Below are 15156 nucleotides of genomic sequence, written 5' to 3' on the forward strand. Positions count from 1 at the left end.
AAAATAATTTTTCTGGATGTGTACTTTCAGTTTGGTAGGATAATGGGGACACACATCCTTATGACTTATTGTAAAGCCACTCAATCTTCATTAAAAGATGAGAGACACAACCAGTCTTCGTAAGACTTTCAAAACATTGCAGTCGTTTACACATGAATACTCAAAAGTCTAGTACTTAGCATAAGAAAATGCCCCATTCTAAAACTGCGCAGGACTTTCTTCCTCTGGTTCCTTGTGGAATTTTGCTTCTGTGAATTTCAGTGAGGAAGGCAGAGGCAGAAATGCAAGCCAAATGATGTCAATAATTAGTTCCATCATACCTTTTACAATAGAATTACCACAATGTCCTGCTACCCATCATATTTAGTTAACCAGTGCCTCAGGTTGCACACCTGTGGTCTAAAACAATAGTCTTCATCCCATGAGTTGGGACCTTCAGGAGGAGCCCTACCAGCTGGGCTGCAGGCCTCTTTTCATTACTTTTTGGAAATGAACATGCATAGAAGCATGAGCTCCATGCCTTCTTCCTGTTTCTGCAAGTACACTGGGAGGATAAGCAGGATGACAAAACAAGATCATTCAGTGATTCTAAGGATTCCTTTACAGCATAGACAAATTCAGTGACTTTCCCCATCATAAAAGTTCTCTTTTGCATTCTCTCTTTCTGGCTACCCTACCTTTTGGTACTCAAGAATTCCACACAAACTTGCTAAGCATATCCCTCCCTCCTCACCACAAAGGTCATGTGATTTGCCCCAACTTTATTATGACTCTGATTCATATGACTTTCTTTCACAAGGTTGCAACTGAAGAGGTGGATCCTGGATCTGGAAAGGCTGAAGACCAGTGCTTTAAAAGTGTAGACATACCGTATATACTCGAGTATAAGCTGACCCAAATATAAGCCGAGGCACCTAATTTTACCACAAAAAACTGGGAAACTTATTGACTCGAGTATAAGCCTAGGGTGGGAAATGCAGCAGCCAGGTTACAGTTCCTTTTTTTCAGATTGGACAGAATAATAATAACTAAGTGGTCCTGGCAAGATGCAGAGACCTTTTTGAACTAGGACCTGAAGCAGCCCGAAGGGGAGGAGGTAACTATGAGATGGCCTCCACTATAATCTCGCTTCTCAACTCCTTGAGCATGGTGGATGTGCTTGTTCAACTCATGTTTCTGTCCAGATGGGTCCTTCTGTCCCCTCCTCTGTGACAGTGACCCATCCAACAATGTGAAGACCAGGGACATAGGTATAGATTTATAATGGGGTGGGTTTGGGAGCGGGGCTCAGGGGGCATGGCCATGCCCCCACCATCACCTGGGGGTGTGGCCCTGCCTCCCCAAACCCTGCCTCCACCCTGCATGCCAGCAGGAGCCTGGGAAAGCTTCATGAGAGGCGAGACTTTCTTTCCCGTGCTCTGACTGGCTCCGGAGCAGAGGTGTAGGCAAGGGCAGGCAAGAGCCAGGGTGCCCCCTCCTAGCCAGATCACTTCTCTCCCCCTCCCGCATCCCCACAGCAGCTCCAACCTTCACCTGCTCTGGGGTTTCATTGTTTGCAAGCAAGGAAACTCAAAAAGCAGGTGACTGCTCTGTCTGGTGTTTCCTTGCTTGTGGGGGCAGGGAAGACCTGGGGTGCCTGCTTCCCGTTGGATTGCTCCCCCTACCTCCCGGATCCCTACAGCAGCCCCAGACCTTGGCTGCTCTGGCATTTCCTTGCTTGCAAGCAAGGAAATGCCAGACAGAGCATTCACCTACTTTTGGGGTTTCCTTGCTTGCAAGCAAGGAAACTCCAAAGCAGGTGGGTGCAGGGAAGAGTTGGGGCACCTGCTCCCTGCTGGATTGCTCTCCCCACCTCCTGGATCTTCACAGCAGCCCCCACCTTGGCTGCTCTGGCATTTCCTTGCTTGCAAGCAAGGAAACTCCAAAACAGGCAGGGACAGGGCAAAACTGGGGCACCCCCTCCCTTCTGGATCGCTCCCCTCGCCGCTACCACCACATCCTTCTTTCTTGCCTGGGCTCTGGCTAGCTTTAGCCTGCCCCCGCCGGACAAGCAATGGGGGGGGTTTAAACCCAAGAACCCCCCTTATCTACATCCCTGGTAAAGACCCTGCTCAGGGTGATGCTGCAAGAGAGCCAGAGCTGTCTGTAGGCATTTTAGCTGCTTATCGTAGCTGATGTGCCACAAATAAAACTTTGTAAAACCTGTTTAACTGGAGAAGGTGGAGGAACTGGAAGCAGCACTGAGCATGAGACCATCGCTCCACTGAACCGCTTTCATGCCCCTGGGAACGCGAGTGCAGCCTGACTCCTTCCTCCCATTTTCCATGGGGTGTTGAGGCCACATTATTTGAATATTCCTAGTTGTGTAGATTACAAACGAGCTAGGGCCCTGCCTCTTGGAGCAGCTGGCCCAGCGGATCTCTTCCTGTGTTTCTATTCAGCTCTTCTCCTTCTCAACCCAATTCAGCATACCATATATACCCGAGTATAAGCCGAGGGGGGCTTTTCAGCATAAAAAATCTGCTGAAAAAATCAGCTTATACTCGAGTATATATGGTACTTAATGTATTTTCCTACCTGTTTAGATCACAACTCAAAAATCTATTGGAAAAGATCATCAGTGATTGGAGAGGGACTACTCTGGAGTTCATTGTATCAACAGCAGTAGCATTTTGATCCACTACTTAGAATTGCTAGTTTCTAAACAGATACATTTTTGAATGACAATATAGTTATCTCCCATCTTCAGATTTGCTTTTTAAGCTTTTCTGGTCCAACCCACTTCGTTTCTATATTTTGCTTTTTGAAACCTCTTTCTCTCCCGCCCTCTCCCTGCTGAGGATGGCTGAGGCTTGGAATCCTCAGTAATGTTGTGTATGGGTTGCCAGTAACCTCTCAAATAGTCAAGATCTCACTATATAATCTAATGGATCTCAGTGGCCACATTGCTTAAAGAAGTGGGCATTGCTTTTTAGAAGTGAACATTACTTCTACAAGTTTTGGGTTGCCCTAACCCCAATTTATTTTTATTTTTTAACATGCGTTATTGTTCTGGGAGAAAATGCCTCAAACACTGGAGTGAAATGAGAGTGAGTGGGGTTCCCTTCCCATTGTTTGCATGTTTAAACATATAGACCCCACCTGATGGTTTTGTTATGTATAAATGGGTGGACATATTAAATATATGGGGATTTCTTATTAATTTTTTATATATTGTTTGTTCCCATCACCTAATTTCTCAAGCACCCTCAGCAATGAAAAATATTACATTTAGTATGGGGATGCTTTCTTCTAACAGCTTGGAAAATGGCTGCAAAGATCTCTTAGCAGAGGGAATCAAAATCCTGAGAATTTCATACCAATTGGACAGAGAAAAAAACTTATAGTCAGAAAATGTGTTCCTATTAAATGTGTTTCCCATTAAAACCAAGGAAATGAAAAAAACTGAATATCTAAAACAATAGTTTTAATAGCTAATTTAGTAAAACTGAATAATCTTTTTAAAAAATAAACTGAAAATGAATTTTTATTTGTACACATTCCTACTGTGTGCAGAAATGACTATAATGTTTCAGACTAACTCAATAAGAAGTGTTTGTTCTTTTTCAGTTATACGAGGCCAGTTTATTTTTGTGCTTCTCAAAATGATTACCACTTTCTGTCCTGTTGAGCACACCTTGACATCTTTGAATGTTCCTTTAACAGCCCTTCTATGGCATATGGCGCACATGCTTAACTGTGTGAGTATTTTTAAATTTGCTCCCTTACAACCATTCAAATACCTAACAGATGTGCTGATAATCTTTAGGAAGAATGCACTGTGGACACAGAGGCATGAGGAGGTTTGATGCAATCCTATTTCTTCAGCTGCTCATGCGGTGCTCACCTGTTTTCCATTGGCAGCAGATTTGCTTAAAACATTGCATGAGTCCCTTGTTCAAAATCAACTTTAGATTTTTATTCCCTTGGGGAAGCAATTTATATAACCTTTCCACATCCATCTTTAGCTTTCCCAAAGGCTTACAAAATACGGTTACCAACGAATAACCTGTGCAAACACATGCTTTTGAAAGCTTTTAATTTTGATGTTGCAAAGAAGAGAACCAAAAGAAATAGCAGGCTTGTTATTTTGCTCTGTGGAAGGTAACATTCTTAAATTCTATCATATAATGATTGTTACCATAATTCACTAGGCATGACTTGCATCCCTAATTAAAATGGGTATGCACACTCAGTCAGGAAGACACTATTGGCTTCCGGTGCAATTTCCGGGGGAGGGAGAAGCTCCGCGAGCGGTCGGAGCGTTGAAGACGCAAAACAAACACAAACCTTTGCTACAGGCAAAGACTGTTTGCAATACCAAAGCCCAGGTACAAAGGGCTTTGCGAAAGGCAAAGTGCAGGTCGGGTTGGAAAGGACGACAGGCGCGCCTGGGAGGCGGACCGCGGAGGCGGCGGAATTCCTGAGCTCCGGAGAGGCGCAACCCACGCGGCTAACAGCAGCTGAGCCGTGAGGACTAGGCACAAAAGAAGGGTGCCGAAGAACGGTGAGCGTGGGGGCGAGTCCCGGGAGAGTCGGGGAAACCGCAGGCCCTCAGCAGAAACGCCACGGGGGAACAGGGGCGTCGCCCCGGAAAACTACTTCCTTAGCTTCATCTCCTAATTGCGTCTCGAGCCAATAGGCAGAACTCCTCTGGAGGCACCGCCGAATGCAAGGAGATAAGTTGTTTATTAATTAGTTGACTGTATTGCATTACGGAGTCTGTGCTTACTAAATACTGCTTGATAAGTCAAAAATTTATAAACTAGAACTGCTGGAAGCGGAACCCAAATTAGAGTTGTTGTTTTTTTGCCTAGCCCCTGAGCTTTTTAAGCTGCATAGACTATTTGCTGCACAGGAAGGCGGAAGGGAAAAAAAAACACCTGAATATGACTCCTAGAAAGCAAAATCCGAGATCTCAGCCCACAGGACAAGGAACATCAGCTAGTCAATTAAATACTCCTGATAAGCTGGCAATTAATGAGGTGCTGGCCAAGCTGGATCAGATTACAAATACCATTCTAGAAACAAATGATAAAGTTAAAAAGATTGAAGAGGACTTAAGTGGAATAAAAACGGAAGTTAAAAAAATAGGAACGTTGGAAAAGGGCATGAATCAGCTAATAGACGAAATGAAACATATGGACGATAGACTTGAGAAGGTGGAGAGCAAGATAGAAAAACTGGAGACAGAAAGAGAATCTTATCTAGATGACAGTCTTTGGCTGGAGATGAAATATAAGGAGAAATTTTTGAGATTTAGGAAGCTTCCAGAACAAGACAACGAGGCTCTATTAACCAGAATGGTAAATCTACTGGCAGAATTCTTGGGAAGAACAAGTAAAGAAGTGGAGCAAGAAATTGACGAGATCTATAGAATCAACTCAAAGATAGCGAGGGAGAAAAATCTCCCAAGAGATATACTTGTTTCTTTCCTGAGAAAATCTTTCAGAAATGAAATTCTCCACAAGCATTATGAGGGAAGACTGAAGGAGGGTGGAATAGAAATCATCATCCTTAAAGAAATACCTAGTAAAATGTTGGACTCTAGAAAAGAATATACAGACTTAACCTCTATGCTACAGAAAAAAGGCATCTACTACAAATGGGAGTTTCCGGAAGGCCTGTCTTTTCAGTTTAAAGGGGCCAGAAGACTTGTAACTAACAAATCTGAGGCGCTAGAATTTTTGAAGAAATCCAAAAAAGAACTGAAATAAGTACACTCTACAGTAGAAACCAGCTCTCTCCCCCTTCCTTTATTTTATTTGCTTTTTTTTCTTCTTTTCTAATAAATGATGAATATTATTACGTGGAATGTTAATGGATTTAATAATCCTGTTAAAAGAAAAAACATTTTTAATTACCTGTTACAGAGGGAAACACAGATTGCGTGTTTACAAGAGACGCATGTTTTGTTTAAAGACATTCATTTACTTAAAAATTCAAAACTTGGTAAAGAATTTGTAGCGGCTAGAGTAAAGGGCAAGAGAGCTGGAGTGGCAATTTTTGTTAAAGATAAATTTCAACCCTATTTGGTTTATGAAGATCCGGAAGGACGATTTCTGTTAGTTAAGGTGGAGATCAATGGGCAAAAAATTTTGTTGGTTGGTATTTATGCTCCTAATTCAAACAAAAATGAATTTTATGGAATGTTGTTTGATAAAATTCTGGAATATTGGTCTGAATATGAAGGTTTTCTGATCATGGGCGATATGAATGGGGTAATCAATGTGAATTTAGATAAGCATTATGGAGGGAAGATAGCATCTTTACCGGATCAAGGAAAATTACCTAAAAAGTTCTTTGAAGGTATGGAACTATTGGAACTGATAGATACCTGGCACTTTAAACATCCTAATGAAAAGGATTTCACGTACTTTTCATCACAATTCAATACGGGTTCCCGAATAGATATGATGCTAGCTTCAAAGTCACTCATTAAATGGATTAAAAAAGTGGAAATTCTAGGAAATACCACTACAGACCACAAGCCTGTGTTGTTAAATATTAACTTGAATGTTAAAAAGTATGAATTTAGATGGTCTCTAGATAATAAATTATTGCTTGACGAGAATATTATTCAGGACTGTAAAACACATATAAAAGAGTTTTTTATGTGGAATACTGAACAGATGTTTTCAAAGAACCTAATTTGGGACTCGTTCAAAGCATTCATAAGGGGAATTTTCATAGGCCATAGAATTAGGTTAAAAAAAGAAAAAAATGCAGTTATATTAAATCTAGAAGCACAGATAAAAAAGAAAGAACAAGACCTGATTAAAGGTAAAGACAGAACAAAAACTAAACAATCAATTAAACTTCTGAACCACCAGCTAGAAGTGTTGCTCCTGAAAGATACATATAAACAAGAATATAAGGGCAAAAGACAAGCTTTTCTCCATGCTGACAAACCTAGCAAGTGGTTTGCTTGGAAACTAAAAGAGAAGAGGGCAGACAGAACGATCCTTAAAATCCAAAGTTAAAGACCAGTTTGTTACTGATAATGAACAAATTAAAGAAACATTCTTTGAATTCTACTCTAAATTGTATCAAAGAAAAGATCAACCGACAGACGAAGATCTATATCAAAAGATCTTACAATCATTTAAAATGGAACCTATAGACACCAAATTCCAAGAGCCGTTAAACCAAAATATCACCAAGGAAGAGGTCTATAGAACGATCAAAAACCTTAAACTGAATAAAACTCCAGGACCCGATGGGTTAACGAATCTATTTTATAAGAAATTCTATGAAGAACTAACTGACTTTTTAGTAAAACTATTTAATGAAATCCCTGAGCATGGCATTCCAGAATCATGGAAACAGGGAAACATCTCTCTTATACCAAAAGGAGATAAAGATAAAACAGAGATGGGTAACTATAGACCTATCTCCTTGATCAATGTTGATTATAAAATCTTTGCCAAAATCCTAGCCGATAGAATTAAAAAAGTCCTGAATGAAATTATCCCTCAGGAACAATCAGGCTTTTTGCCAAAAAGACATATGAAAGACAACACTAGAATAATTATTAATATAATAGATTACTTTGCAAACCACCCTGAAAAGCAATTAGCCCTCTTCTTTCTAGATATGCAGAAGGCCTTTGATAGCCTAAACTGGGACCTAATTAAAGAAGTTCTGCAGAAAAAGCAATTTGGATACAAGTTTACCAGATGGATAGAAAAAATTTACTCAGACCAGTACGCAAGAATCATAATCAACGGAGAAAGAACTAAGGAATGTCAAATCCAACGTGGCACTCGGCAAGGCTGTCCGTTGTCCCCCCCTGCTATTCATTTTAGTTTTTGAATTACTTATAGAAAAAATTAGAGGAGACAAACGAATACAGGGAGTTAAAATTAAGAAGGAAAACTATAAAATTAGAGCCTTCGCGGACGATCTAGTTTTAATTCTAGAAGTCCCGTTACAAAGTATAAAATACATAAAAGAACATCTGGAGCTTTACAACACCATCTCAGGCTTGGAAGTTAACAAAGGAAAAACCCAGATCCTGGTGAGGAATATGAAAAAAGAAGAGAAGGATAATTTGGAAGAACAATGGGGAGGAAAAATCTCCCCAAAAGCTAAATATTTAGGAATAAATTTAACACCAACTAATTTGAACCTTTATGAAAATAATTATGATGTGGTCTGGAAAACTATTAGAAAAGATCTTGATAGGTGGACGAAACTTCAGCTATCCTTTATAGGCAAAATAACGGCCCTTAAAATGAATATAATTCCGAAATTACTATTCTTATTTCAGCACTTGCCCATTATAAAGACAAACAAACCATTCAAACTATGGCAAAAAGATCTGCTAAAATTCTTATGGGGAGGGAAGAAACCAAGGGTTCGTTACAAGGTACTTGCTGACTCTAAAAATAGAGGGGGAATGGCTGCTCCAAACATAAAAATGTATTATGAGGCTGCTAGTCTAATGTGTTTAAAAGATTGGTTCACATTAGAGAATAAAAATCTACTTACAATAGAAGGAGCTGATTTAAGATTTGGTTTCCATGCATACTTATGGTATGGAAAAGAGAAAATAAATAGACAGTTCCTTCATCATCCTTTCAGATTTGCCCTCCTGAAAGTATGGCAGAAATACCGGAGACTTTTATACAGGAACACTCCATTTTGGCTTTCACCCCATGAAGCTCTACTAAATAGAAATGATCTGGACAAAGGCTGGCTCAAATATTCAGATATACTGGAAAGGCATTCTCAAGGTGAAAATATAGAATGGAAGATGAAACCTATCGAGAAACTAAACAATGAAGGATGGAAAATAAGTTGGTGGTTGTACTACCAACTTTATAATATATATATTAAAGAAATAAAACCTCCTTGGAAACATGGAGAAGAGGATAGATTAGAACAAGACTTATTAAAAAAAGATGATTTCTTAATTAAAAGAATGTATAGTATATGTCTTCAGTTAGAACAAGAAGACGAAACAGTAAAGGACTATATGGTGAAATGGGCGCAAGATTTGGGCCACCCAATAATGTATGAAGATTGGGAACATATATGGAATGTGGGCTTAAAATTCACAAGCAGCAGTTATATAAAGGAAAATGTATATAAGATCAGATTTAGATGGTATCTTACGCCGACCCAAGTAGCAAAGATTACAAAGAAACCGGTAACATGCTGGAAGTGTGGATCCTTAAACGGTACATTTTTCCATCAATGGTGGGCTTGTCCAAGAATAAAAATGTTTTGGACACAAATTCATAAGGAAGTTCAAAGAATGCTTAACATACCAATAAAATGTAAACCTGAACTGTACTTGTTGGGTATGTGTAGTAAAATATTAGACAAGGAAAAAAGGGTTTTATTTCAGTACTTGGCTACAGCAGCCAGATTAGTTTTGGCAAGAAATTGGAAAACTTCTAATATTCCAATTATATTTGAGTGGCATATGAAAATGTTAGAACTAGTAAAAATTGCCCAACTACAGGGTAATGATGAACTGGAAAATACTTATAACACAAAGAAACAATGGGACCAATGGACTACATATATAGAACAAAAATATATTGTCCAAAACTTTCATGCTGTTTAATAATTTTATTTGAAAACAAAGTATGTACAGACGGAAGCCTCTGAATTTGAGAAATAATGATGTTTAAGAGTATAATAGATAATTTTGAAAGATGAAAGATGTTAAACTATTCTTGTTTTTTCCCTTTCTCCTTTTTCTTTTCTATGATGGCGATCTTCTTTCTTCGCTGACTTTCTTCCTTTTCTCTCCCTTTTTTCCTTTTTCTTTCTTAGTTAAGGCATGAATGAAAAATACTGTAATGTTATATTTACTATATGTCTGTAAAACTTAAATAAAGCATTCAAAAAAAAAAAGGAAGACACTATTGAGTTTTCATATCAGATTAATATATTGTCCCCAATATATAAAATCACTATTGTTACAACTGTGATTTCTCGTAAATTGAAGGTGTTGATCCATAAGATACTCCATAATGAAAGATGAGTGTGTATAAGGAGCATGTAGGACAAAGTGTTCTAGGCATGGGTGTTTCCTAAATGTGAAAGAACCCTTAAGGTGATCCTAAACCACAGCACTAAAACAAATATGGCTAATATCTGAGGACCAAGCTCTTTAGATTAGGAACTAGCTATTACAGATAAAGACATAAGAAATACAGGCTAGTACTTTTTAAATTGAATATATATTATACAGCAATTTATTTAATTATATCTAAGGAATTTTTTTAAGCTGAGTTTCTTCTCAAGTGACCAACAGCAAACACACAGATTCTGCCCATGATGCAGAACATATATTGTCTGTGCAAGAAGAACCAAAGTTGAATTGTAAAGTGATCCAACAACTCCAGAACAGTGGAGGAACTTTTAGTGGAAAAGTCCACATATTAAAGATTAGAACAACAGTTTATCCACCAAATAGTCCACATTACCTTAGTGAGATGTGAATTAGTTCTTATTATGCATTTTATTCGGTTTCACATTTAGGTCTGAAGGTTAGGGGACTGAGAGAATATGGTCCGTTCCACACAGTGCAAAACTTATTCTCCTCTGCTCCTTCATCAGCCCATCCCTCAATTTGGGTGGCATCATCATCATCATCATCATGCTTGGTGGTCCCTTGTGCCCATGAGCTGGTTGAAGAATCTTATCCTAGAAAAATAAAAGGAACAGGGTCTTCGTGTTATGAGGCCTCGACATGCCATATTTGTATAAGATGGAGGGATGGTCCTTCTTACCTGGATCTGAGGGCATGCTGGGATGAATGTCCTCCTTGTTCAGGGTGAAGAGATTGTGGGAAAACAGCTCCTCTGATCTGGGGGTACACACTGGGTTCTGGGGAGAGGAACCAACCTCCCCTCTTAGATTGAACCTTCTTGCCACTCTTGGGGCAGAGAAGCAAGCTCAAATATCTCCAATATCACCTAAGAAGTTGATATTACAATTTTCTGTAACAATTGCACCATAGTTCCTCCCAGTTGAGTGCATAATAGTGTGGCTTTTATCACACATTGTGTATAATTCTGGGTAATATGGACTGAAAGGAAGTAGGTCTCTTTGCTGAAATCAGCAGTTTAGCAAAAGAAAGTAATAATCTCTCACTTTCATGAACTTTCTTAAATTACTATTTTTAACTAAAGCCCAATTGTCATTCCTCTGCTTTCCCACATGAATATTCTTTAAATTCTTTACATTGGGGTTATGATAATCACAAAACTTACATTAAATGTTATTAGTACCATAGACCCAAACAAATAAAAAGGGCCCAATAAACATTCAAAGGGGTCACTGAATAGGTTTTGTTCATCTAAAGAAAATAACGACTGCTTTTGATGTTTGATAATCATTTCGGAGCTGTGGGTATTTTTTGATGTCTGGTGCCAGCAGATCTCTCAGTTCTGCTCAGTGTCTTTGCTACTAAGAGTTCAATTGTCTTTGAAAGTTGGAGCCCTCTTTTTCCAACCTGCACTTTCAGGCTGAACTAAGATAAGTGTTTTTGTGTGGGGGGCAGGGCGCTACCGGGGAGGGGGGCGGAAAACGCAGAGTGCGCACCAGGTGCAGTATGGCCCAGCTACACCTCTGCCTTGTTTGTCTCCACAAGGTCTACTCCATCCAAATAAGTTGTTAAGAGGCAAGATGATCTAATCAAGTAACATTGGACATTAGACTACTAAAATCTATACCACAGGAGAATCCAATAGCACATTTTCCAGCTGCTCGTCAGAAATAATTTTGTATCAGTGAGCATGGGACTTTTGTTTGTTTGTTTTTTTGCCCAATACCTTCTACCTTTATTCTGATGTGAAAGAAAATTCTATGAAGAATAGTGTAAAAGCAGTTGATGGTTAATGCTAATTTTGAAATTTAAGATTTCATCTTCATAGAAATGAAGTCATAGGACATAAATTAAATAAATTTGAGAAAGATTGTGCGTATCATTATAATTTAGAAATGCAAGACTTAGGCGGATTCTGCTTGGACCAAAAACAGCGGTGTGAAAACAGTGTAAACCCTTTCAAACCCTTTTAAACCATTTTACACTGTTTTCACCCCACTGTTTTTTGTCCATGCGGAATCTGCCTTACTGATGATAGAAACCAGCTGCTATGCTATGCCCTAATTGCTAAGCCCTTCTTTCCCTAATATTTCCACACATGCCATTATCATAGCATCCATATAGTTCAGCTTCCACATTATGTCATCTACAGCAACAGTGACAATTCAGGAATACTGCTTGCAGAGAGTACTACTTTAATGGCTTGTGCACTGAATGCAGAAGGAGAAAGGGATGAGACTCAACGGCCAACTCTGGTGTCTTTTTTCTGTACAGTCACATAAAAATTATAAGAAAAGATTTGCTACATGTGACCAACAGTCCATCTTGCCCAGAATATAAGAACATGAGAACAAGTTTGCTGGATCAGACCAGAGTCCATCTAGTCCAGCACTCTGCTACTCTCAGTGGCCCACCAGGTGCCTTTGGGAGCTCACATGCAGGATGTGAAAGCAATGACCTGCTGCTGCTGCTGCTGCTGCTCCTGAGCACCTGGTCTGCTAAGGCATTTGCAATCTCAGATCAAGGAGGATCAAGATTGGTAGCCATAGATCGACTTCTCCTCCATAAATCTGTCCAAGCCCTTTTTAAAGCTATCCAGGTTAGTGGCCATCATCACCTCCTGTGGCACCATATTCCAAACACCAATCCCACGTTGCGTGAAAAAATGTTTCCATTAGTCCTAATTCTTGTTGCTTTACCCTTTATACCTTGACTTTCTGAAATATGGATTTCATATGATTTTCCTGCAATATATACTGGCAGATGCCAACAGTCATATATTTGTGTGTGTGTAGCAGAGTGTCCAGACCAAAAGCAGACCAAAAGTACAAAAAGATCTGTTTGCAAGATTAAATCATTGAATGAGTTATTCCAGTCAGCTGAGACTGGAAGCCTCATGGACATGTTTCTTGATTACCGCACCCAGCAAAGGTTGTTGCAATACAAAGAGACTATGGCACACCTTGCCACAAGCTTTCCTATGTGATCTCCTTTTAGCAATCATTAACGTTTACTAAGTGCTTCCTCCTTGTATATAGTATGTTACCTAATACTAATCTAAGCTTAAAATATAATTTTTGTTCTCCCTGCCTACGTCTGGACACCTATATGCCTGTGATATTGTTTCATAACACGCTGTTCTTCTACCAGAGCTAAGTACAGGCAACTCAGCTCTGTTCAGTTGACCATAACGCTCCAACAGCAGGTGACTATAACATTTACTCCCCAATTCCCTCATCTATTGCAGACCTATCCTCTCACAACTGCTTATATCTTAGATCTGTACGTGTGTTCTGTTTTGAGTATTGTGTGCCTGTGTACCCTCATTATTCCTTAAAATTGTTAAACTTTATTTTCTCTCCTTCGGAATTTCATGCAAATGCTGATTTACTGCAGAATTTCTTGCAAAAGTCATTTTTTGTATAACATAGGCACCAAGATCTGGAGCTTTTCCAGCCTTTTGCTAAGCCAAGAGTCTCCCTTGCTACTTCTGCACTCTAAAAAGGAGAGACTCCCACCATTTTGTGTAACACAGGGATGCAAGGGGAGTTACCAAAACTAGTTCTCAGCTGGCAACTATATCTCAGTCTTCTAACAATTCTGAACAGCAGACACAAATTGAATTGCTCAGCATCTTAATGCATATTTCCATTTGAAGAACCAATATAATCAGCATGTAACAAACTCTAATGATCTGTCATCAAATCAGGTCTGAAAAGAATATTTGAATATTAAGTAGTATAGTAAAATGAAGAAAACATGTTTAATTGCCTCAGCAAGTTGTAGTTCCTTTAGTTTGTGCTTCAGGTAAAACTACTAAACGAAGACTCCAAAACTATCTTTCACAAATAACTTTATTGGGGTATGACTTGTGCTGAGTGAACCTGAATGGACCTTCTGGGGATTGTTCTATGCTTTGCCTGTGCTGCTCTAAACAAATTTTTAAAGCACTGATTGATGTTACCAGGTGTCCTCATAAAGTTCAAAAATCTGAGCAGGCAGAAAGGAGTTATCCAAGCGGTGCAGCAAAAGTGCATATTCTCAGTTCCATTATGTCCTGATCAGTGTGTTAGATCAGTGTCTTCAGCTGGATATTCAGTTTACCCTTTGGTCATTTTTCCAAAGAACAAAGCTTTCATTTCAGTTCTTAACAACTGAGGCTTGACAGTCAGTTTGGAACAGAATTCTCTTCCCCCATCCCAGTTTAAATATTGCTGGTGTTTTCTCAATAAACACACAACTGTGTGTGGTATTACTTTCTGCTTCAGGCTTGCCTTTATATTGCTGTAATTCACTGCACCATATAAGCCTTTATTCCTTTTCCTATACAGGGAATTGTGTAACTCAAAATGTTTTCCTGTTGTGATGGAGAAGATGAAGAATTATAAAGACTAACACTACAATTTAACGCTTCAGAGAAACAGTGTATACCATTCCTTCTCTGTAGACAAGCACGCTAATTAATATTTATTGCACCTATCAAACCTGTAGCCATGGTCAATCCATTGCTGAGGCAGTTCAATGGGAGGCTGGGTCCCATCTTTCTTCTTGGCAAGCATGTTTAGGTCATCAACAAAGACAAAAGCCCTTTTCCCTAGCGAAGCACTGCAAGCCTTCTTCTTTCTCCTGCAAAATTAAACCATTAATTTTATTCATGTTAATTTTTGTCTTCGCCTGAAACAGCAGGAAGAAGAAATAGAAGAAAGAGAAAGAGATGTAAAAGGAAAGCCAGCCACTTTTTGCAGGGAAACTGCCTGACATTATTGTTAGAATCTGTACTTTTGGAATCCATGACCTTTGATTTTTATCAGCTGCGCCTTAAAGGTCAGGGAAGCATGGGGAGAGCATAGTTATAAATCCACATGGAGTTTAATCAAAGATGGCAAGCCATTCTGAAGTAAACAAGCTAATAAAACCATCCCAGTTAAAAACCTTTGTTAACAGAGTGTCAACAAAATCCAACTGCCATTAAGCAACTAGCAACAAAATTAATTAAACAAGAGGGATTAAAATAAATAAACTTTGGTTATCTCACTTACAGTGAGCAC

The sequence above is a fragment of the Sphaerodactylus townsendi genome, linkage group LG06, assembly GCF_021028975.2.
Source record: "Sphaerodactylus townsendi isolate TG3544 linkage group LG06, MPM_Stown_v2.3, whole genome shotgun sequence".
In the NCBI taxonomy this organism is placed as follows: Eukaryota; Metazoa; Chordata; class Lepidosauria; order Squamata; family Sphaerodactylidae; genus Sphaerodactylus; species Sphaerodactylus townsendi.